The following is a 26,868-nucleotide window of genomic DNA, read 5'->3' on the forward strand; positions in this document are numbered from 1 at the left end:
TTCCATTTCAACGAGGATTGTATGAAGGCATTTGAATTGCTCAAGTTTAAGTTGACTACTACTCCTATTATCACCGCACCGGATTGGATCTTGCCTTTTGAGCTCATGTGTGACATAAGTAATATGGTGGTCGGAGCAGTTTTGGGGCAACATATCAACAAAATCTTCCATCCGGTCTACTATGCTAGTAAGACCATGAATGATGCCCAAGTCAACTACACAGTGACCGAAAACGAGCTCCTTGCTATTGTCTTTGCTATGGAGAAGTTCCACCCATATTTGATTCGTACAAAGGTGATTGTACACACCGACCATGCGGCACTTCGATATTTGATGAGCAAGAAAGATTCTAAAGCAAGATTAATGCGGTGGGTGCTTCTATTGCAAGAGTTTGATCTAGAGATTCAAGACCGCAAGGGTAGTGAAAACCAAGTGGCAGACCACTTATCTCGTTTGTAGGAGGAGAGGAGGCCACATGACGTCCTTGAGATAAATGATTTCTTCCCCGACGAGCAACTTCTAGCCATTTCAATGACCGGGATGCCATGGTTCTCCGACTTAGCCAATTATCTTGTGAGTGGTATTGTGCCGAATGAGTTCTCTTCAAACCAAAGAAAGAAGCTCAAATGAGATTGCCTTGACTATTATTGGGATGAGCTGTATCTCTTCCGGATTTGTACCGATAGTATGATTTGACTATATGTGCCGGAGGAGGAACAAAGGGAAATTCTTGAGGCTTGCCACTCTTTACCATATGGTGGTCACCATGGTGGAGCTAGAACGATAACACAAGTGTTGAGTTGTGAATTCTATTGGCCTAATATTTACAAGGACGCTAGCGATCTCGTCAAGTGTTGTGATGACTGTCAAAGGGCCGGTGGGATTTCTAAGAAGAATGAGATGCCCCGCAACACCATCTTAGAGATTGACATTTTTGATGTGTGGGGCATTGATTTCATGGGTCCATTCGTGAGCTCTTGTGGGAACACTTACATATTGGTAGCTGTGGATTATGTGTCAAAGTGTGTTGAAGCCGTGGCTTTACCTAACAATGAAGCTCGAAGTGTGGTGGCATTTTTGAAAAAGAACATCTTCACGAGATTTGGTACTCCAAGGGCCATTATTAGTGATGGGGGATCGCACTTTTGTAACAAATCTTTTGATACCTTACTCACGCAGTATGGTGTCAGTCACAAAGTGTCGACTCCCTATCATCCTCAAGAAAGTGGGCAAGTCGAAGTCTCCAACCGGGAGATCAAGAGTATTTTGTCAAAGACTGTGAATGCCAACCGGACGGATTGGTCAAAGAAACTTGATGGTGCTCTTTGGGCTTATAGGATGGCTTACAAAACACCGATTGGTATGTCTCTATATCGGTTAGTGTTTGGGAAAGCTTGTCACCTACCGGTGGAACTTGAGCACAAGGCTATGTGGGCATTGAAGAAGCTTAATCTTGAATGGGATGTTGCCTCCAACTTAAGGGTGGCACAATTGAATGAGCTTGATGAATTCATGTACCATGCATATTCAAGTTCATCCTTATACAAGGATAAGATGAAGTACCTCAATGACAAGTCCATCCGAAACAAGGAGTTTAAAGAAGGTGATCTTGTGTTATTGTTCAATTCCCAGTTACGGATATTTCCGGGCAAGTTCAAGTCTAAATGGAGTGGCCCATTTGAAGTGGTGAATGTAACCCCCTTTGGTGCTTTGGACTTGAATAAAAATGATGAGGTGTTTAGAGTCAATGGGCACCAGGTAAAATACTATCTTGGTAAGGTTGATGATGGCCACATCGTGGCGGTTCTTCATTTCAAATGATTGGTAATCTACATAGTGCCGCGACGTTAAATAAGGCGCTTCTTGGGAGGCAACCAATGTGTCTTTTTCTTTTTTCTTTTTCTTTTTCATTAGATAGGCTTTGTTTTGTGCTAACTAGTTTTGAAGTATATGCAGCAATCGATGTGTACTGCAGGGACTGTGTCATAATTGGCTAAGTGTTGAAAATGTGCGGACCACACTTTAATTGTGAGGACCACACAATTATAAAGGCACCAGCAGAAATCACTCTACGGCCGCACAATTCTGTGTGCAGTCGCACTACTGGAAGACCAAAATTGCAAGTTCTCTGAAGTTGGCTTGTCAAAATTCATAGCCAATCTGCGGCCGCACACACAATTGTGCGGTCCGCACAAATTCTGTGGTCGCACTCACTTTTGTGCGGACCGTAGATTTGCATCAAGGTCCAGGTAAAGAGTGCGGTCCGCACTCAAAATTGTATGGCCGCACTCACCTTAGGTTTGGGGTGACTTGGTCAACCTATAAATAGAACCTCAACGCACTATTCATAGCTTACAGACTCTGAGCTCCTGAACCCTAAGCAAACACAGTACACATTCAATTAGTTCAAAATCTTCCTTCATTTCATCATTGTAGATTCTTACCTGCATCCTTCATAACTGGTATGTTCATTACTTCTTTAGATTTTTCAATTTCTTTTAGTTTTTGTTCTTTTGTGGTAGAATTATTTTCAGACCTAAAATGTCAATTGTTAGTCATGTGTGCTTAAAATCATGTGGGTAATATCATATATGTTCATTGGGACCTGGGTAGATCATTAATCATGTTTAATTGCAAATACCATGTCTAAATTGTGCAAAACTTGCAAAACACAGAGTCAGTGCTGCGTAATTTCAAATTGTGCGGCCGCACACAAATTTGTGCGGTTCGTAGATCTTAAACTTAGGGCTAAAATGTTGCATGAAAAGTGCGGACCGCACTCAAAATTATACGGTCCGCAGAAAAATTGTGCGACCGTAGAAAAATGTGTGTGACCGCACTTTGGAACTTCAGTAAACCAATGTTCTGGAATTAGGATTGTGCGGACGCACTCAAAATTATGCGGTCCGCACTTCAGGATGTGCGACCATACTTCAAAATTGTGCGGTCTGCACATGGCAGTCTGCGGCCGCACTCAAAATTGTGCGGTTCGCACTGCCTCTTCTGCAATCTGTTTTCCTGCAACTGTTATGTATTTGTGTACACCGTTTTGCGTTCTAACTGACTTATGTACCTCATATTTCAGACAATGGTTCATTCACGAGGTAGAGGAGATACATCTAAAGGGATAGGTGAACCCTCCCGAGGCCGGTCAAAGGCACTCAACCTTTGGGGGTGCAAAAGAAAACTTTGACAAAAAAGCAAACCCCGGGGAGAGGCAGGGCCACAGATCCTTTTGAATCAAGCTCATATTTCCCGTGTAGGGAAGCCTCCGAAGGTCACTCAATAGGAGAACAATTTGAGGCCCAGTCCCAACCATCACACTTCCCAGGGAGATACCAACTCCGGGATGAACTCTCCACCTCAGCAAGTTTTTTTGAGGGTTCCGATGCCGGTAGCCAGGGTTCAGAGCCCTCCTCTACACCTACTCCTCCGACAATAGTGGCAATAGATGATGATGATGATGTCCCGGATGATGGTAGAGGAGGTGGCACTTGAGTAGGCGGCCTAGAGAAGTCGAAGAAGAAGGAAGCATGGGAGGATCGGTTTGTGAGTTTGACGACCTTCTCAAGGTTCAGAGAGTGGTGGCCCCAGAGATCTCTCACACTTGAGCGACATTTCTTAATTAAGGATTTAGATATTCATAATCCAAATGTCCTTAGACAGTTCCGGGAGCGCCAAGGGTGGATGTGGTTCACCTAGAGTGTCAAGGATTCCAAGGAGTACTTGGTACAAGAATTCTATGCCAATGTGGCACACATCAATAAGGGTACCAAAGTTACCAAAGTGCGAAATTTGAAAGTTAGATTCGATCAGTGCACACTGAACTAGTACTTGGGATTCGAGGAGTTAGAACCAGTCCAGTACTTGGAAAAGCTCTCTAAGGGTGATGCAGTTCGCCCTTGGCTAGCAGAGATATTGGCAGATCCAGGACCACCACCACCACCGTGGATCACAACGGGGGTTCCCATTTCTCAGGCCACCCTCAATTTTGAAGCAAAAGGGTGGAAATCCTTTGTGTGCAGCCGCTTAGACCCGAGCCGGAATGAAAATAATATTCCCCTCCCCCGAGCAGTTTTGGTAGCATCCATCATGGCCGAGTACCCAATAAATATGTGTTCCATCATGTCGACCAATATGTCGTTGGTGGTCCAAAGAGATGAAAGTTCCTATCCATATCCCAACACACTCACAACATACCTCACGGATGTAAGGGTGGAGCCGAGGAGTTTTGATCAAAAGGTGCGGGCTAAACAGCCCTTCTCATGGTACTCTTTGCAAGGTCTAGGAAACCCAAAGTTCAAGGGTAAGGCAACTACCACCGTTGGCCAGTCTGATGAGCCAACGGTAGTGGTTACAGATTTAGCTGTTGAGCCTTCTACAGCTGCCATGCCTTCCACAGCAGCCGGTCCTTCCACCGAGACTTCTGACATGCCACCATCTCCACCTTCTAGACCATCTACATCAATGCCAGTGTCTGCCTCTTCCACATATCCACTCACTGCGCTGGGAGTCTCCCAGACATTGGTGAATCTCAACAACTGGATGCAGACAACTACTTCAAAGCTGTCTGACATATCCAGTGTTGTTGCAGCATAGTCCTCTACCCCATCAGCACCTCAGGTACCTCCGTCAGTGGAGGAAACTTTGTAGAAGATCCTAGAAAATCATAAGACTATCATGGATACAGTGGTGGCAGCTATTGAAGAGTTGGGCAAACAGGTGAAAAAGATGCGAAAATCTGAGGCATCAAATAAATCAATGGAAAGATTGAGCACCGAGGTGGCCAAGCTTGCATTAGCTAGGGATATTCCCCTTGACCTTCTGATGGAGACAACACCAACAACACCAGCAGCACCAGCAGTTCCAACAGTACCTGAGGCATTAGAGACAGCAGCTGGCCAGTCTGAGGAGCCGGACCCTGCTGCCCACACCGTTGCGGAGATGCTCTAGATGTTCAGCCACCCTATTATTGCCCGATCGGAGGACGATGAAATCCAGTTGGAGGATCCAGAAGGTGCTGATGATTCCATGCACAAAGAAGAAAAGGGAAGGCAAAGAAAAGGGAAGGCAAAGAAAAGAAAGAAAGAACAAAATGAAAAATGCCAAAAAGAAAGTGAATAAAGTAAAGAGTTGAAGGGATTCAAAGAAAAACAAGGATAAAAGGCATGGAGTAAACAAAGAAGGAGAAAATGAATATCATGACCAAGAAAGGGTGACGTTAAGTCTCTCTAGTTCCCCCTAGGAAAAAGAAAATGACTCAAAAAGTCGACAAAGTATGAGCCAAAAGGAGAAAATGGAGTGCTTAAGGAAAGATGATATTCCAACAAATCCTACCTTAGTCCAAAAGCCTTCATTACATCCAGAAAATTCCCTACATGATTTCAAGTCGAGTGAGATTACATTAGTGGTAATTTACATGAGGGGAAAACATATGGTACTTAGAGTCGTACTTGTAACATTCTTTTGAGAGAGATGAGCAAACTTTTCACAATCCTTGAATTGCGTGTTACATTCTAAAGTAAGATATGCTAATAGAGAGTAGAGGAGGAGGAGGAGTTTGGGATCCACAATGACCTACATGAAAGAGTGAGCTTCCTTGATGAATAAAGTTAACTCTTGATGCTCTAGTGTCACATTAGAACTATTATACTTAAAAAGTCAAATCATTGCATTCTTGTTAATTTATAAGTGTTGTGGGTAATTGTTGGTCCCAATTGATGTGTGTTTGATTCACTTTAGGCCAGTTGAAATATCTTTTTCTTGTGGAGATGGGAATTACCTTATTTGCTTGAGGACAAGCAAAAGCTTAAATTTGGAGGAGTTGATAAGTAGGGATTTTGACTACTTATTTGCACTCTTTTACTTTTGTTTTAGCACAAAATTGCTTAAAGGTATTTCCGAAAACTGATGAAATGTGCTTTCTTGCAGGAGTGTTGGAATATGAGTCAAAGAGATAAAAATCAACTCAAGAAGGAGTAATTTTGGACAAGGACTAAAACAAAGCTAAAAGGTCAAAATGCAGACCGCATAATATTGAGTGCGGCCGCAGAACACGAGTGAGGCCTCTGACAAAATTTCCATGCAAAGTGCGAACCGCACAATTATTGTGCGGCCGCAGAAGATGAGGTTCTGAGAGATGGATTCTGGGGTTATGAAGAAGTGCGGACCGCACCATCATTGTACGGCCGCAGAATCAAAAGTGTGGCCGCAATCAAAAATGTGCGGTCCACAGAAGTCTTGCATGTCAAAGCTAAAATTCGAGAGTGCGTCTGCACTCAGAAATATGCGGACTGCGGAATTGAAGAAGTACGGCCGCAACTCAGAATTGTGCGGCCGCAGAAGTCCATATTGTCAAGCTAATGTCAAAGTGCGGACCACACACATAATTGTACGGCCACAGAATCTCCACAGGGACAATTTTGTCCGATAATTTCAGCTGGGTATAAATAGCTCTTTTTGTCAAATTAGGTTAAGAAGAGAACACCTGAGAATAGATAGCCATTTTGTTTTTACTGTTTTGGGTAACTTTGTAATAGTTTATCATTTTAACATTAGATTTTCTTCCCTTAATCATCTATTATGAGTTTTATCTTAGTTTCTTCTTTAATTTCTTCATTTTCTATGAGTAGCTAAACCCTTAGCTAGGGTTGTGATCCAACCCTAGTATGGGTACTTAATGGGTGATTGATTTAGGGCTTATTTATGATTGGGTATATGATATTTAGCCTAGTTCTTGCTTGAATTTGAGAATTGATGGTTGCAAATATTGATTCATGCCTAATTGACTTAGTCTCTACTTGAGAAAGAGAGACTAAGTCTAGGAAAACTTGGCTATCAAGAAATTGGGGTGAGCTCAATAAAATTGATAGCCCCAACTAAAGGGTCGAATCAAGAGATAGTAAGACCCGACTTGAGCATTTATCACTTGTTTTGTGAAATACCCATTTGGACTTGAGAAAGCCAAATAGGGCAAAATCACTCAAACTACCGAGAGGTATAGAGTGAGTAATCGTGTGTGATTGTTATATTGTATCCCGACCAACCAAACATCCCCTAAATATCTCAATCCGTTAGGTAACCAACTAGGTGAAAGTTACAACCCTAAATCTTTTATAACCTGAAAAACAGCAATACCAAAACATTGTCTCTTAGCTTTACAATTACAACATTAGCATAAGATTTAGGAGTAGAAAAGAAACAACCGAATATGTGGAAGTACAATCTTGGGAACATCATATACTTAGACTAGATATATACCTAATCCAACATAAAGCTCTCTATGGAATCGACCCCGACTCGTGTTGGATATTTATAATTGCATCGACCGCTTCACAATCCCAATTAGTGATGTGATTTTGGGCGACATCACACTCCCTAGTCTCTTTTCCAACATAGGGTCTCCATTCCCTAGTTTATATTTATTTTGGACATAGCGTCTCCACTTCCTAGTCTCTTTTCCAATATAGGATATCCACTCCCTAGTTGATGTTATTTAAGACATAGGGTCTCCACTCCCTAGTTGATTTTATTTAAGACATAGAGTCTCCACTCCCTAGTCTCTTTTTCAACATAGGGTCTCCACTCTCTAGTTGATGTTTATTTTGGACATAGGGTCTCCACTCCCTAGTCTCTTTTCTAACATAGGGTCTCCACTCCCTAGTTGATGTTATTTTAGACATAGGGTCTCCACTTCCTAGTCGATGTTATTTTAGACATAGGGTCTCCACTCCCTAGTCTCTTTTCCAACATAGGGTCTCCATTCCCTAGTTTCTTTTTCCAACATAAGGTCTCCATTCCTTAGTTGACGTTACTTTAGACATATGATCTCCACTCCCTAGTCTCCTTTTCTAACATAAGGTCCCCACTCCCTAGTTGAGGCACCATTTAGACAATCATGGTACACCATTCCCAAAGAGTCATGTTTTCCCAGGTTACACCAATCCCGACCATTTATTGTTTTTAATAATGAAGAATTATTGAGTCTTGTTACAAATAACTCATGAACGTTTCCTAATGAAAACTGGGGCAGAAAATATTTGTTTGTTTATTTGTTTTGGTGTCTGAGCAGGTTTTACCAGGAGGCACACAGTTCGGGATTATCAAAATAAAAAGTCTCAATTCAGAATAAAAAAATAAGTTAATCCAAAATGCAGAAGCATATGAAAAGATGTGGACTGCTCAACACATGGCTGAAGCATTGCATTTCCAGTTTTGATAAGAAGAAGCCGTAGAAGAATAAACTAACACCTGCAACTAGATAGCATCAAGGTTCAGATCAGAGTCTGCGTGAAGAACCAGTCAAGACTCAAGATCAAGTTTTAGAAGACATATAGATAGGAATCTTGTAACTGATAGCTAGTAGGCTTGATTAGTTTCTTTTGATTTTGATTTAATAACAGAACCGCGAACCGGAGTCTCGACAGAACCTCACTAGATCTCCAACTCGTCATTCCATCATTCCATTCTTCCTCTTTGAACTACACGCGACCCGATTTCCTTATAACCCGGGATATGTTGGCTGTCCAAAATCAAGACTCGGTTGCATTGTTTTCTCTTATCTCTTCCCTTTTTAATAATGGTATGGCCAAACATTAGTCATATCGCTCATCTTTCTTTGCCTGAAAACACTTCATGTTCCCAAGCAAAGAGGGGCATGTTGTGAGCACCTAATTTTTGACCATTTGAAATTTTTATCACTTTTTAGTATGTAAATATATTTTAAGTTTAATCTACATATTTTAGCTCTTATGTCACCTTTTATAGGTGTTACTTAAGAAAATTATATATCACTCATCTCACAAATACCTCACTTTACCTCTTTCCCCCAACTCCCTCACGTCACTTTACACTAGCACTCACTTTACCCTTTTTCCCCAACTCCCTCACATCACTTTACACTAGCACTCACTTGACCCCTTTTTCCCAACTCCCTCACATTACTTTACACTAGCACACACTCAATTCATCTTCTTCACTTTAAAACCCCACGTTCCCCACTCAAAAATCTTGGAAGAAGATTAAAAAAAAACTACTAATATTCTTCTTTATAAAAAGACAGACATACCGAACAAAAGGGGGGATACAACACTTAGCCACAAAATACTCGGCAATCTAACCAAAAAGAAAAAATATTACATGCACAGAAACATCATCCTCAGGAGATTTTAAAGGAGGAAGAATTTTATTTGAAGAAACGAAAGTTCAATCCAGTTTCAAGATCCGGTTCGCGGTTACAATTTTTTCTCATTTATTGTAGTTTCTGAAATTTATATTTCGACATTGAAAAGCTTAACTAAGCTTCATCTATACTTTCTTTGTTATTCATTTTAATATTATTTGCCTACCGTTTGAATCTGCAATTTGATATGTGTTTTAGAGCCTATTATATCCATTGTTTTAATTAAATTCGACTCTTAGTTTTTCTTTATGATAATGTAGTAAGTAGTATTTTGTTAAGTGAGTTAAAATAGTTTCGGTTATAAAAATCTGCATAATTTTGGCTTTATTTATTTTAAGTTGTTAAGGATATGCAGTAGAACTTTACTTTAATTAAAGAAATATTTTTTAGTTTAAAATTCATATTAGGTATATACCCGATAGTCTACCAATTTAAAGAGATTACAGGTTCTTTGTTCCTAAAAGTCATTCCGTTAATATCTTTAACTTATTAGTATCTGTAGTATTTTTCTTAAGAATTTAATATATCTAGTCTTTATATTGAAATCCTATTAATCTTGTAAGAATTTGAGTTTAACATTTCTTTGGCTCTTTATATATAACTTTAAGTTTAGTTTCTGCCGAAAAGTTAATACATGAAAGCCACATAATTAGTAAGATTAGTTAAAACTTTAAATATTTATTATTATATATCTTTCTTTTCCTCTGGTGATATTTAAGTCCTTCATATTTCTTTTAGTGAATGTTTAATGCCTTAGCTTACACAATTATTTATTATGTTCCATATTAATGATAGTACATAAGGTTAAATATAATTATTTGAAGATAAAGCACATAATTTGGGGCCAAATGAATTTATTTTCTACTGGCCTAATACTAATAAAATCCAAAGTTGTCCCATTTCTTTTCATGATCAAAAGAACAACGTACATTAACTCAAAAAAAAAAAAATATTAAGCCAAGTAATAAGAATATACAAATAAATATCTCAGATCTAAAAAGATAAAAAATTAAAATACTCTAAAATGCTACAAAAACTTTAGATGTACTTTAAATATTAGCCCATGTGTTCATACCCGAACCTTAGATTGATATACTTAAGTAATAAAAGGATCATGTTGTAACGACCCGCCCAGTCATTTTAAATAGTTGTAGCCCCACTCCCCTATTTACTGCTCATTTTGTACATTATAACTATTATTTAACTTGTCGGGGTAGTCGGTTCGGGTACGGTGAGTTTTTGGAATGAATTGAAACACTTAGTTCCAAGTTTTAAAGCTTAAGTTCAAATAGTGACCGGATGTCGACTTATGTGCAAACGACCCCGGAATAGAATTTTGATGATTCCAACAACTCTGTATGGTGATTTTGGACTTAGGGGCGTGTTCGAAATTTTATTTAGAAGCCTGTAGTTAAAATAATCTTGAAATGACTAAAATAAGAATTTAAGTTTGGAAGTTTGACCGGGGAGTTGACTTGTGTGCAAAACTTAAGGTCAATCGGACTTGATTTGATAGGTTTCGACATTAAATGTAGAAGCTGGAAATTCTTAAGTTTCATTAAGCTTGAATTGGGGTGTGAATTTTGATTTTAGTATTGTTTGATGTGATTTGAGGTTTCAAATAAGTTCATATGATGTTTTAGGACTTGTTGGTATATTTGGTTGATATCTCGAGGGCCTCGAGTGAGTTTCACATGGTTAACGGATCAAAAGTTGGACTTAAACAGCTGCTGCAATTATTTTCTGCTGGAAATGTAGAAATCGAGCCCAGAAAATCGAGCCCAAGATCGAAGCCCAAAAATCGAGCCCAGGGTCGAAGGCTAGGGTCGAGGGCCAGGGTCGAGGCTCATGATCTCGGGCCATGATCGAAGGCTCAGGATCGAGGGCCATGATCGAAGGCCATGATCGAAGGCCAGAATCAAGGGCCATGATCGAGAGTCAGGATCGAGGGCCAGGATCGAAGCCATGATCGATGCCCAGGATCGAAGGTTAGGATCGAGTCCCAGGATCGAGGGCCATGATCGAAGCCATGATCGAGGGACATGATCGAAGCCATGATCGAGGGCCAGGATCGAGGGCTGCCTAGACAAAATTATAAAAACAGGGGACTTCGTCCCATTTGCCATTTTTGACCAATTGGAGCTTGAGGAGAGGCGATTTTTGATAGATTCTCAAGGGAAACTATTTGGGTAAGTGATTCTAACTCGGATTTGGTCAATATACACGAATATATCATTGTTTTCACCATTTAATTAGTGTGTTGAGATGGAAATTTGGGAAAGTTTTAGAAATCTCATAGAAACGAATTTTTGAGATTTCGGTGTCAATTCAAAGTCGGATTTGAGTGAAACTGGTATGGTTGGACTCATAATTGAATAAGTTATCGGATTTTGTAAGTTTCGTCGGATTCCAAGATATGGTCCCTACGAGCGATTTTTGAGTTAATTTCGGATTTTTATTGATAAATGTAGTATTGTCTTATGAAATTGATTTCTATAATTTTTGTTGACTGTATCGAATTATTTTGGCTAGATTCGAGCCATTCAGAGTCGGATATTCGTGGAAAAGCATTCTTACCGATTGATTGAGCTTGGTTCGAGGTAAGTGACCTGCCTAACTTTGTATGGGGGAACTCCTCGTAGGATTTGTTGATATATGAGTGTCATGTACGTGAGGTGACGAGTACGTATACATGCTAATTGTGTAAAAACCCCAATTTTTCTACTAAGTAATAACCTGATTTACTTCTTATTTGAGTTCCATCAGCATGTGTGGTATCGAGCTAGACTAGAATAGCATGCCTACTTATCTTAACTGTTTACTTGAACTACGTGTAGCATATTTAGTGAATTTACCTGGCTTTCCTTAACTGGTACTTAAGTTGAACTGTATAATTTCGTGCCGTAACTATTGAATTCTATTGTTTGGCTGCATATTTACTTTGGGACTACGGAACGGTATTCCAGGAGATCCCCATATACCGCATATTTACTTTGGGACCACGAAACGGTATTCCAGGAGATCCCCCTATACTGCATATTTATTTTGGGACTATGGAACGATATTCCGGGAGATCTCCATGTCTTGCATATTTACTTTGGGACTACGGAACGGTATTCTGGGAGATCCCCCTGCATATTTACATTTGGGACTACGAGACGGTATCTCGGGAGATCCCCTGTTGTATTTCTGTGTACTGAGATGTTACCTTCTATGAATTCTTTCTTGTTAAATTTTAGTCTTTATTTTACTGCGATATTTCATTCCTGCCTTGCTTTATTATTATATATACCAGTAGGGTCCTGACCTGACCTCGTCACTACTCGACCGAGGTTAGGCTTGGCACTTATTGGGTACCGATTGTGGTGTACTCATGCTACTCTCTGCACATGTTTTTCGTGTGCAGATCCAGGTGCTCCTTATCAGCCGCACTGTCAGTGAGCCGAGACAGCTTTGGGGATTTCAAGGTATATCTGTTGCGTTCGCAGACCTCGGAGTCCCCTTTTACTCTTCCCCGTGTCCATTATCTTATATATTTTCTTTTAATAAACTCTGATGTATAGAGACACTAGATTTTCCTTCTGTAGTTTGTGATTCACGATGTTCCAGGTTTTGGGAAATGCTGTGTAGTATATTGAGGAGTTAGTTATGGTATATGCCAAGTGGCAAGGTATCCATTTATGTTGTTATTACTATAGTTAGTTGTTGAATTTGTATTTTCATTTCATTATTCCGCAAACGTTAGGCTTACCTAGGCGTAGAGACTAGGTGCTGTCACGACGTCATACGGAGGGGAAATTAGGTCGTGACAAGTTGGTATTATAGCTCTAGGTTCGTAGGTGTCGTGAGTCACAAGCCGGTTTATTAGAGTCCCACGGATCGGTACGGAGATGTCTGTACTTATCTTAGGGAGGCTATGGAACTGTTAGGAAAATTTCACTACTTTTATTCCTTGTCGTGCAAAAATTCTAAACTTCTGTATTCTATTCTCTCACAGATGGTGAGGACACATACAAGCGAATCTGATGACCAGGCACCCGCGCCCCCTGCTAGAGCCGCGAGAGGTCGGGGCCGGGTTAGAGGCTGAGGATGTCCATGTGGTGCAGCCAGGGCACCTGCAAGGGCTGCTACAGAGGAGCCCCCAGTAGCTCCAGTTGGAGGGCAGACACCTGAGATACTTGTTTCTGCACCAGCCCTCTAGGAGACTCTAGCCCAGTTTCTGAGCATGTTCAACACCTTAGCTCAGGCTGGATTGATCCCAATTGCTCCTGCCACATCTTAGGCCGGGGGAGGAGCACAGACTCCCGTTGCCGGTACTCCAGAGCAGCGGGTTCAGGTCGACCAGGTTCCAGAGATTGTACCAATAAAGCCGGTAACTCTAGCTCAGCCCGAGGTTAGGGCAGCAGCTTCTGAGGTGGAGCAGCTCAGACTTGAGAGGTATAAGAAGTACCACCCACCTACCTTCAGTGGATTGGCTACAGATGATGCTCAGGGTTTTCTGGAGGAGTGCCATCTTATTCTCCGTACTATGGGCATAGCAGAGACGAGCAGGGTTTCTTTTACTACATTCCAGCTTAGAGGAGCAACCTATCAGTGGTGGCGTGCTTATGAGCTGAGTAATCCGGATGAGGCAGTTTCACTTACATGGACTCAGTTCTTGGACATGTTTTTGAGAGAGTATGTCCCTTAGAGCCTCAAGGAATCATGGTGTGCGGAGTTTGAGCAGCTACGCCAGGGATCCATGACTGTGTTAGAGTATGCAGTCCGTTTCAATGATTTGGCCCGACATGTACCGGCCTTGGTTGCCACAGTTCGAGAGAGGGTTCGACGGTTTATTGAGGGACTCCACCCCAGTATCCAGATTAGTATGGCGAGGGAGTTGGAGATGGATATTTCTTATCAGCAGGTTCTGAGTATTGCCAGGAGATTGGAGGGCATGCTTGCCCGGGATAGAGAGGAGAGGGAGGTCAAGAGGTCTCGAGAGACTGGATCTTATTCTGGTACTCGTGCCTCAGCAGCTCGCCATAGTAGGGGTTATGTGAGTCGCCCTATTCATTCAACTATTCCAGCCGTTAGCGGTGTTCCAGCTCCTTCTAGGTCCTAAAAGCCTTATTATGCACCACCATTATCTAGTGTGCCTCCTGCATGGGGTGTTCCTAGCGACCGGTCCAACAGACCTGGTCTGAGCCAGTCATAGTAGCCACACCCTCCCAGAGCTTGTTTTGAGTGTGGCGACACTCGCTATATGGTGAGGGATTGCCCCAAATTTAGGAGGGGTGCACCTCCACAGACTTCTCAACCACGGTGTGCTTCACCGGGTCCTTAGGCTATGATTATAGCACCAGCTGCCACTCCACATGCTCAGCCAGCCTGAGGTGGAGGTCGGGGAGGTAGAGGTCTCCCTAGAGGGGGAGGCCAGGCAAGATATTATGCCCTTCCTGCTCGTACAGAGGCAGTCACTTCTGATTCTATCATTACAGGTATTGTTCCAGTCTGTCATAGAGATGCGTCGGTATTATTTGACCCAGGCTCTACATATTCATATGTGTCCTCTTATTTTGCCCCGTATTTGGTCGTATCTCGGGATTCTCTTATTGTGGACTGCGTGTATCGGTCGTGTTTGATTACTCTTAGTGTTGAGACCAGAGCCGATTTATTATTACTCAGCATGGTAGACTTTGATGTTATCTTGGGCGTGGAATGATTTTCGCCCCATTATGCTATTCTTTATTGTCACTCTAAGACCGTGACACTGGCTATGCTAGGACTTGTGCGAATAGAGTGGAGAGGTACCTTAGAGTATACTCCCAGCAGAGTTATTTCATTTCTTAAAGCTCAACAAATGGTTGAGAAGGGGTGTGACGCGTATCTAGCTTATGTGAGAGATGTCAGTATTGATACCCCTACAGTTGAGTCAGTTCTAGTAGTAAGGGACTTTCCAGATGTGTTTCCAGCTGATCTTTCGGGCATGCCGCCCGACAGAGATATCGATTTTGGCATTGATTTGTTGCCGGGCACTCAGCCCATCTCTATTCCTCCATATTGTATAGCTCTTCCTGAGTTGAAGGAGCAGTTACATAAGTTGCTTGATAAGGGCTTCATTCGCCCCAGTGTGTCACCTTAGGGTGCTCCTGTCTTATTTGTGAAAAAGAAAGATGGTTCTATACGGATGTGTATTGATTACCGCCAGTTGAACAAAGTCACAATGAAGAACAGGTATCCATTGCCTCGTATTGATGACTTATTTGATCAATTACAGGGTGCTAGAGTGTTTTCCAAGATTGACTTACGCTAAGGTTATCATCAGTTGAAGATTCGGGAGCCAGATATCCCGAAGGCTGCTTTAAGGACCAGATATGGTCACTATGATTTTCTTGTTATGTCTTTTGGGCTGACCAATGCCCCAGCAACTTTTATGCACTTGATGTACAGTGTGCTCCGGCCTTATCTTGACTCACTCGTCATTGTGTTTATTGACGACATTCTTGTGTACTCCCGGAGTCGGGAGGACCATGAGCAACACCTAAGGACTGCGCTTTAGACTTTGAGGGAAAAGAAATTATATGTAAAAATTTTAAAGTTGAGTTTTGGCTAGACTCAGCGGCATTCTTGGGTCATATAGTATCGAGTGAGGGGATCAAGGTAGACCCGAAGAAGATTAAAGCGGTGCAGAGTTGTCCCAGACTGTCCTCAGCTACAGAGATCCGAAGTTTTCTTGATTTGGCAGGGTATTATCGTCGATTTGTAGAGGGTTTATCTTCTATTGCTGCACCTATGACCAAATTGACCCAGAAGGGTGCTCCATTCAGGTGGACCTAGGAGTGTGAGGAGAGATTCCAAAAGCTCAAGACAACTTTGACTACAACCCCAGTACAACCTACAGGTTCAGGGTCTTATACTGTATATTGTGATGCATCGCGGATTGGTCTTGGCGCGGTGTTGATGTAGGACGGTACGGTGATTACCTATGCGTCCAGACCGCTGAAGGTGCATGAAAAGAATTATCCTGTCCATGACCTAGAGTTAACAGCTATTGTTCATGCCTTAAAGATTTGACGGCATTATTTGTACGGTGTTCCTTGTGAGATTTACACCGATCACCTGAGTTTGCAGCATCTGTTCAAGCATAAGGATATTAATTTGCGTCAGAGGAGGTGGTTGGAGTTACTTAAGGATTATGATATCACCATTCTCTATCATCCCGGGAAGGCCAATGTAGTGGTCGATGCCTTGAGTTGTAAGGCGGGAAGTTTGGGGAGTTTAGCATATCTACCAGCAGCAGAGAGGCCATTGGCGTTGGATGTTCAGGCCTTAGCCAGCCAGTTTGTGAGATTGGATATTTCTGAGCCGAGTCGAGTATTGGCTTGTATGGTATCTCGATTTTCTCTTTATGATCATATCAGGGAGCGTTAGTATGATGACCCTTATCTGTTCATCCTTCAGGATAGGGTTCAGCGAGGTGATGCTAGAGATGTCACTATTGGAGATGATGGTGCATTAAGGATGCGTGGCAGGCTATGTGTGCCTAGTATAGATGGTTTGCGTGAGTTGATTCTCCAAGAGGCTCACAGTTTGAGGTACTCTATTCATCCGGGTGCCACAAAGATGTATCAGGACTTGAGACAACATTACTGGTGGAGGAGGATGAAGAAGAACATAGTAGAGTATGTGGCCCGTTGTCTAAATTGCCAGCAGGTGAAGTATGAGCATCAACGACCAGGTGGGTTGCATCAGAAGTTAGAGATTCCGGAGTGAAAATGGGAGCAAATCACTATGGATTTCCTTGTTGGACTCCCACGGACTCTGCAAAAGTTTGATGCAGTTTGGGTGATTGTGGACAGGCTGACCAAGTCAACTCATTTCATTTCTGTGATGACTACCTATTCTTCCGAGCAGTTGGCTCGAATTTATGTCCGCGAGATCGTCAAACTTCATGGCGTACCGGTATCTATCATCTCTAACCGGGGTACGCAATTTATATCACGGTTCCGGAGAGCTGTACAACATGAGTTGGGTACTCGGGTTGAGTTGAGCACAACATTTCACCCTCAAACGGATGGACAGTCCGAGCGCACTATTCAGATACTAAAGGATATGCTCCGTGCGTCTATGATAGATTTTGGGGGTTCTTGGGATCAGTTCTTGCTACTTGCGGAGTTTGCCTACAACAACAACTACAAGTCGAGCATTCAGATGGCTTCGTATGAGGCCTTGTATGGTAGGCAGTGCCAGTCTCCAGTGGGTTAGTTCGAACCGGGCGAGGCTAGGCTATTGGGTACAGACTTGGTTCAGGATGCCTTGGAGAAGGTTAAGGTGATTCAGGATAGACTTCACACAGCCCAGTCCAGACAAAAGAGTTATGCAGACCGGAAGGTTCGCGATGTTGCATTCATGGTTGGTGAGCGGGTCTTGCTCCGGGTTTCGCCTATGAAGGGTGTTATGAGGTTCGGGAAGAAGGGCAAGTTGAGCCCTAGGCATATTGGTCCTTTTGGGATTCTCGAGAGAGTTGGGCAGCTGGATTACAGACTTGCACTACCACCTAGTCTCTCTGCAGTTCATCTAGTGTTCCATGTTTCCATGCTTCGGAAGTATCACGGCGTTCCGTCTCATGTATTAGACTTCAGTTCAGTTCAGTTGGACAAGGATCTATCTTATGTTGAGGAACCAATGGCTATTTTGGACAGGCAGATTCGAAAGCTGAGGTCAAAGGACATTGCTTCCGTGAAGGTTCAGTGGAGGGGTCATCCGGTCGAGGAGGCACTTGGGAGACCGAGCAGGATATGCGCAACCGTTATCCTCATCTTTTCACCACTTCAGGTATGTCTTTATGCTCGTTCGAGGACAAATGATTGTTTTAAGAGGGGGAGGATGTAATGACCCAGCCAGTCATTTTAAATAGTTGTAGCACTAATCCCCTATTTACTGCTCATTCTGTGCTTTATAACTATTATGTAACTTGTCGAGGTAGTCGGTTCGGGTCCGGTGAGTTTTTGGAATGAATTGGAACACTTAGTTCCAAGTTTTAAAGCTTATGTTCAAATAGTGACCGGATGTCGACTTATGTGAAAATGACCCCGGAATAGAATTTTGATTATTCCAACAGCTCCGTATGATGATTTTGGACTTAAGGACATGTTTGGAATTTTATTTGGAAGTCCGTAGTTAAAATTGGCTTGAAATGGCTAAATAGGAATTTAAGTTTGGAAGTTTGACCGAGGAGTTGACTTTTTGATATCGAGATCGGAATCCAGTTCTGAAAATAATCATAGCTCCGTTATATCATTTATGACTTGTGTGCAAAATTTGAGATCAATCGAACTTGATTTGATAGGTTTTCGACATCGAATGTAGAAGTTGAAAATTCTTAAGTTTCATTAAGCTTGAATTGGGGTGTGAATTGTGATTTTAGCGTTGTTTGATGTGATTTGAGGTTTCAAATAAGTTCGTATGATGTTTTAGGACTTTTTGGTGTATTTGGTTGAGGTCCCGAGGGCCTAGGGTGAGTTTCGGATGTTTAATGGATCAAAAGTTGGACTTAAACAGCTGTTGCAAAAGCTGGTGCAATTTTCTTCTGCTCGAAATGCAGAAATCGAGCCCAGGATCGAAGCCCAAAAATCGAGCCCAGGGTCGAAGGCCAGGGTCGAGGGCCAGGGTCGAGGCTCAGGATCGAGGGCCATGATCGAAGGCTCAGGATCGAGGGCCATGATCGAAGGCCAGAATCGAGGGCCATGATCGAAGGCCAGGATCAAGGGCCAGGATCGAAGTCATGATCGAGGCCCAGGATCGAAGGCCGGGATCGAGGTCCAGGATCGAGGGCCATGATCAAAGCCATGATCGAGGTCCATGATCGAAGCCATGATCGAGGGCGAGGATCGAGGTAGGACCGAGGGCTGCCTGGACAGAATTATAAAAACAGAGGACTTCATCCAATTTTCCATTTTTGACGAATTGGAGCTTGAAGAGAGGCGATTTTTGATAGATTTTCAAGGAAAAATATTTGGGTAAGTGATTCTAACTCTGATTTGGTCAATATATACGAATATATTATTGTTTTCACCATTTAATTAGTGTGTTGAGATGGAAACTTGGGAAATTTTTAGAAATCTCATAGAAACGAATTTTTGAGATTTCGGTGTCGATTCGGAGTTGGAATTGAGTGAAACTGGTATGGCTGGACTCGTAATTGAATGGGTTATCGGATTTTGTGAGTTTCGCCGGATTTCGAGACTTGGGCCCCACATGCAATTCTTTAGTTAATTTCGGATTTTTATTAAAAAATATAGTATTGTCTTATGAAATTGATTCCTATAATTTTTGTTGACTGTATCGAATTATTTTGGCTAGATTCGAGAAATTCAGAGTCAGATATTCGTGAAAAAAGCATCTTACCGATTGATTGAGCTTGGTTCGAGGTAAGTGACTTGCCTAACTTTGTGTGAGAGAACTCCCCGTAGGATTTGTACTATTTTTGATATATGAGCGCCGTGTACGTGATATGACGAGTATGTACACAGAATAATTGTGTAAAAACCCAATTTTTCTACTAAGTAATAACTTGATTTCCTTCTTATTTGAGTTCCATCAGCATGTGTGGTATCCAGCTAGACTAGAATAGCATGCCTACTTACCTTAACTGTTTACTTGAACTACGTGCATCATGTTTAGTGAATTTTCATTCCTTAACTGGTACTTCAGTTGAACTGTAGAATTTCGTGCCGTAACTATTGAATTCTATTGTTTGGCTGCTTATTTACTTTGGGACTACGAAACGGTATTTCAGGAGATCCCCCTGTACCACATATTTACTTTGGGACTACGGAACGGTATTCCGGGAGATCTCCCTATCTTGCATATTTACTTTGGGACTATGGAACGGTATTCCGGGAGATCCCCCCTGCACATTTATGTTTGGGACTACGAGACGGTATCTCGGGAGATCCCCTGTTATATTTCTGTGTACTGAGCTGTTACCTTCTATGAATTCTTTCTTGTTAAATTTCAGTCTTTATTTTACTGTGATATTTCATTCCTGCCTTGCTTTATTATTATATATACCGGTAGGGTCCTGACCTGACCTCGTCACTACTCGACCGAGGTTAGGCTTGGCACTTATTGGGTACCGATTGTGGTGTACTCATGCTACTCTCTGCACATGTTTTTATGTGCAGATCCAGGTGCTCCTTATCAGCCGCACTGTCAGTGAGCTGAGACAGCTTTGGGGACTTCAAGGTATATCTGCTGCGTCCGCAGACCTCGGAGTCCCCTTCTACTCTTCCCTATGTCCATTATCTTCTGTATTTTCTTTTGATAAACTCTGATGTATAGAGATACTAAATTTTTCTTCTGTAGTTTATGATTCATGATGTTCCAGGTTTTGGGAAATGCTGTGTAGTATATTGAGGAGTTAGTTATTGTACATGTCAAGTGGCATGGTATCTAGTTATGTTGTTATTGCTATAGTTAGTTGTTGAATTTGTGTTTTCATTTCATTATTCCGCAAATGTCAGGCTTACCTAGTCGTAGAGACTAGGTGCCGTCACGGCATCATACGGAGGGAAAATTGGGTCGTGACACATGTGCGCATTCCCCGCGTCTTGATACCTTTAAATTAAAAATAATTATGTTTTGACCATGTGTACATTCCGTACCTTGGTTTAACATTCAATTTTAAATAAATACCTTATGTGCATACCGCATCTACGTCTAATAAAATATAATAATAATTAAGCGGTAATACGTAAATCATAATCAATAAAATACAAGAATAGCCAAGAATTGATTTAAGCCGGATATAAGTCAATAAAAATGACTGTGCTAGAACCACGGGACTCGAGGGGTGCCTCACACCTTCCCCTCGGTCAACAGAATTCCTCATCCAATCTTCTATTTTCGTAGACCATAAATAAGGAGTCAAATCTTCCGTTTGATGAGAGATTCAAATAAAAGGTGACTTGGAATACCAAAACTCAATTTCAAGTGGCGACTCCAAATAATAAATAATCCCTTTTCAAAACGTCACTTTAATTAAAAAACTCTTCTAACTCAACCTCGTAATAAGGGTTGCATGGGAAAAAAGAGGTGTGACATCAACTATCACAACTAACCTCCCTATTACCATCAACAACCATAGCTGGCACTGCTCATTATTATAACCTACCACCACCCACCACTATCTTCCTCAATCACAACTACCACCACCGCCATTATTAACTATCATCACCCACCACCACCATCCTCAATAATAATCACCCACTAGTACCAATCACCACTAGCTACTACCTTGAACCACCACCATCAACTAAAATTATCACCAATCAGCGCCTCTAGTCGGCATTCACAAGCACCACCGTTAGCTATCATCACCAACAACTACCATATTTTTAAAAACTATATATTTTATTGATAGAATATTAGATTAATTAGTATTTCATTTGAATTTTATGTTTGTTAATATTCAAATAAAGATACATTTTATACATTCAGATGTTAAAAATCAAAGAGTCTTAATCATGTAGTATTCAGATTTTCATACACATCTTAATATTCAGATGTGTATTCAGATTTATATGTCTTAATCTTAATACACATCTTGATATTCAGATGCGTATTCAGATTCAGACTTCTTAATCTTAAAGAAAACAAATGAGGCCTATTTCGGATTTCACTTCAAAGTTATGAAGAAAATTATCATCCCCAAAACTCGAACTCCAAATCTCTGAATAAAGGTGAATATCTCAATCATCTGCCAGTTTAAACCTCTTAATTTAATGTAAGACCGAAGACTATATTTTTATTTCAATATTTTCAAGTGTAGCGGGTAAATTATGGAAGTAGTCCTTAAAGTTTGCCCTCGATGTTGATATTAGTCCTTATTGTTCCGATTTTTTTGTCCTTTGTCATTAGTCTTTGACACTAGTTTAGTTGTTTTCAAATGGTCATCCATTAGCGTAATTTGCAATCACATATTTACAAAGGCTGATTGGAAACAAAAATAGGAATTTAATGTCAATTTCAAATTTTCTCTTCAAATACAATAAAAGGTTGTTTTCTATTTCAAGATTCTTCAAGTGCCAATGCCTAGCTTTTGATTTCGGCTTCTCCAATTGGGCTGACCCAACTAGCGAATGAAATGGATAAAACTGATTTTAGCAGCTTCCTAGTTTAGCCAATCCAAGCAACTAAAATCTTCCACCCAAAAACTATGATTCTTGATTGTACAATAGTACTCAAAGGCCCAATTCGAAGAACTTGGGGGACAACATAGGGACCCAAATTTTGTTCGTTTGGGCTTTTATCGGGAAGGTGTTCACAAGCAGCCACTTAAGAGTTTTTGGTAGAAATGATACCAGATAGCCATTCTAAAGGGCTGTTATTTAAGAATTAATCAATGCATCATGAATTTCAGTTTTTTAGTTCAAATTTTCTAGATATAAATGTCCTGAATTGTTCTGAAACTAAGATTTTTTAGTTAAAATTTTATGACAAAATAAGTATTGGCTAATCCCTAAATAGCAACATTAAGAATGGTTGTTTGTGCTCTTTGCCCCATTTTTGCTCTCTTAATGGTCCTAATCCAAACTCGAATCTCGAATTTGGAATCTATCATAGAATAGAATTCTTAAAATATAAAAACAACAATAACAATAACAACTAAGTTCAATCCATGTTGGTTGGGGTTGACACTAAGTTCAACCTTTGAATGGATTTGTTCGTAAATGGCTATTATCAAAGCTATCTTTCAAACTTTGTGCTCAAAAACTCAGAGAAATAAGATACCAGTTCAAAATTGTATTTGTAATTTTACTTGAATATAAAAAAGAAGATACACCTTTGCACAAAACAAAAAGATTGACACGCGCGAGCTTAATTATCTATTGATATAAAACATAAATTTCAGGACTTGTTCCATATCATTATGAGTCGTAGAAACATACAAAATAGGAAATGGTGTGTGTATGGGGTAAAATTGAGCTCGATATTCGATCAAGCTTCCGAGCTCCTTGATTAGGCCAAGGCCAAAATATCTGTAATCGTGTGAAGTCGATCTCAAAGATCGATCTGATGACTAACACCACCAACCAAGATCGACACGTGGTAATTATGATCGAACCCAAAGAACTATCGAAATTAGCCATCGAAACCATCAGATTTGCCCTCGAGTTTGCCGAAGGCGTGACCGATCCTATTTCTAATGGTCTCAAAGAAAGCTCTGCCAGCTCATCCGACAAGGGTCCATGATTCTTGCCATTAATCGATCATTATGACGGAAATCACGGAATTAGTCAAAAAAGGGAACCAACGATCTTCAAAATAAAGGACTTATGTTTTTATAGTACAATTAAATAATACCCTAAAGGGTAGGTCTCCCTCAATATATAAAAGGGACTTGACAATCCATTAAGGATATTGTAACATACGCTCATAAGTAATACATTTTTCAAGCTCCTACTCTTTGATATTTTTTCTGTCAATAAAAGTATATACAACTCAAGGGTGACTGGCTTTCTTAAAATTGAAATCATCCAATCCCTGTGGTTTGTAGTTTATTTTATCGCTATTTATTTTAATTACAATCTAATTTATCGCTTTGTATCAAGTTAATTCACATATTCTTATAACTACTAACAAATTCAATTGTTATCCGATTTTGAGGGTAAACATGGTGCTGACTAAAGAATTGCGGAATTCAATGAGCATTAATATGTTTTTATTTTTCAAAAGAAAGTTTTGATCTCAACTATGTATATATTGTTGTCGTTTATAACTTAGTATTATACAAGTATTATTCGAAGCAGTTATTGAAATATCTTTCCCCAACAATGACAACGCAGCCTCATAAGATTCCGGAAATGAAGCTCCAGATATCAATAACTGATGCTAATATAATAAGTTACAAAAAAACAAAATCATAATAAGTCCGTAAATAAAAGAAGTTGGACCTAACTCCGGGGCCAGAAATGCAAGTGGTATTCAGGAAACAACCAGTGGCAGGTTGAAATCATCATCAAAAGAAGATGGGCCAAGATCAAGTGACTGAAACACTCAAGGCCCCAAAACCAACCACTAATTCAAACTAACAATTGTTCTTTGTTTGAAAAAGAAGAAGAAAACAAGTGCAATCCAAAAGCAATCTTGTAAGAAGCAGGTGCAGCCAAAAAGAAACCACGCGGAGACTAAAATAGCTTCGCAGCATCAATAACTTCAAAAGGGAAGTCTTCTCCAAATTCTTTCCCCCTTTTTACTCATTATCTTAAAAAAAATAAGAAGAAGAAGAAGAAGAAAGAAAGAAAGTCCAAAATCATGGTAGTATAGGGTCTCCAATCCCTAGCTGCGTTTTCCAACATAGGGTCTCCACTCCCTAGTTGAAGTTATTTTAGACATAGGGTCTTCACTCCCTAGTCTCTTTTCCAACATAGGGTCTCCACATCCTAGTTGATGTTATTTTAGACATAGGGTCTCCACTGCCTATTCTCTTTTCCAATATAGGGTCTCCATTCCCTAGTTGATGTTTATTTTGGACATTAGGTCTCCACTCTCTAGTCTCTTTCCAATATAGGGTATCCACTCCCTAGTTGATGTTATTTAAGACATAGGGTCTCCACTCCCTAGTTAATTTTCCAACATAGGGTCTCCACTTCCTAGTTGATTTTATTTAAGACATAGGGTCTCCACTCCCTAGTCATTTTTTTAACATAGGATCTCCATTCTCTAGTTGATATTTATTTTGGACATAGGGTCTCCACTCCCTAGTCTCTTTTCCAACATAGGGTCTTCACTCCCTAGTCTCTTTTCTAACTTAGGGTCTCCACTCCCTAGTTTTCTTTTCCAACATTGGGTCTCCACTCCCTAGTTGACGTTATTTTAGACATAGGATCTCCACTCCCTAGTCTCGTTTTCCAACATAAGGTCTCCACTCCCTAGTTGAGGCACCATTTAGACAATCAGGGTACACCATTCCCAAAGAGTCATGTTTTCCCCAGGGTACACCAATCCCGACCATTTATTATTTTTAATAATGAAGTATTATAGAGTCTTGTTACAAATAACTCACGAAAATTTCCTAATGAAAATTATGGCAGAAAAATTTCGTTCGTTTGTTTGTTTTGGTGTCTGAGCAAGTTTTACCAGGAGGCACACGGTTCGAGATTATCAAAAGAAAAAGTCTCAATCCAGAATAAAAAAAAAGTTAATCCAAAATGCAGAAGCAGATGAAAAGATGTGGACTGCTCAAGACATGGCTGAAGCATTGCATTTTCAATTTTGATCAGAAGAAGCCGTAGAAGAATAAACTAACACCTGCATCTAGATAACATCAAGATTCGTATCAGAGTCTGCGTGAAGAACCAGTCAAAACTCAAGATCAAGTTTTAGAAGACATATAGATAGGTATCTTGTAACTGAAAGCTCATAGGCTTGTTTAGTATCTTTTGATTTTGATGTAATAACAGGACCGCGGACCGGAGCCTCGATGGAACCTCACTCGACTCTCCAACTCATCATTCCATCATTCCATTATTCCTCCTTGAACTACACGCGACCTGATTCCCTTATAACTCGGGATATGTTGGCCGTCCAAAACGAGGACTCGGTTGCACTCTTTTCTCTTATCTCTTCCCTTTTGAATAATGGTATGGCAAAATATTATTCATATCGCTCATCTTTCTTTTCCTAAAAATACTTCATGTTCCCAAGCAAAGAGGGGCATGCTGTGAGTACCTAATTTTTGATCATATTTGAATGTTTTATCACTTTTTAGTATGTAAATATATTTTTAGTTTAATCTAAATATTTTAGCTCTTATTTCACCTTTTATAGGTGTTACTTAAGAAAATTATATCCCACTCATCTCACCAATGCCTCACTTTACCCCTTTCCCCCAACTCCCTCACGTCACTTTACACTAGCACTCACTTTACCCCTTTCCCCAACTCCCTCACATCACTTTACACTAGCACTCACTTCACCCATTTTTTCCAACTCCCTCACATCACTTTACATTAGCACACACTCAATTCCTCTTCTTCACTTTAAAGCCCCACGTTCCCCACTCAAAATTCTAGGAAGAAGATTAAAAAAAAAACTACTAATATTCTTCTTTATAAAAAGACAGACATACTGAATAAAAGGGGGGATACAACACTTAGCCACAAAATACTCGGCAATCTAACCAAAAAGAAAAATATTACATGAACAGAAACATCATCCTCAGGAGATTTTAAAAGAGGAAGAATTTTATTTGGAGAAATGAAAGTTCAGTCCAGTTTCAAGATCCGGTTCGTGGTTATAATTTTTGCTCATTTATTGTAGTTGCTGGAATTTATATTTCGACATTGGAAAGCTTAACTAAGGTTCATCTATACTTTCTTTGTTTTTTATTTTAATATTATTTGCTTACTGTTTGAATCTGTAATTTGATATGTGTTTTAGAGCCTATTTTATCTATTGTTTTAGGTAAATTCGACTCTTAGTTTTTTCTTGTGATAATGTAGTAAGTAGTATTTTGTTAAGTGAGTTACAATAGTTTCGGTTATAAAAATCTGCATAATTTTGACTTTATTTATTTTAAGTTGATTAGGATATGCAGTAGAACTTTTCTTTAATTAAAGAAATATTTTTTTAGTTCAAAATTCATATTAGGTATATACCCGATAGTCTACCAATTTAAAAAGATTACAGGTTCTTTGTTC

This window comes from Nicotiana tabacum, chromosome 2, assembly GCF_000715075.1.
Source record: "Nicotiana tabacum cultivar K326 chromosome 2, ASM71507v2, whole genome shotgun sequence".
In the NCBI taxonomy this organism is placed as follows: Eukaryota; Viridiplantae; Streptophyta; class Magnoliopsida; order Solanales; family Solanaceae; genus Nicotiana; species Nicotiana tabacum.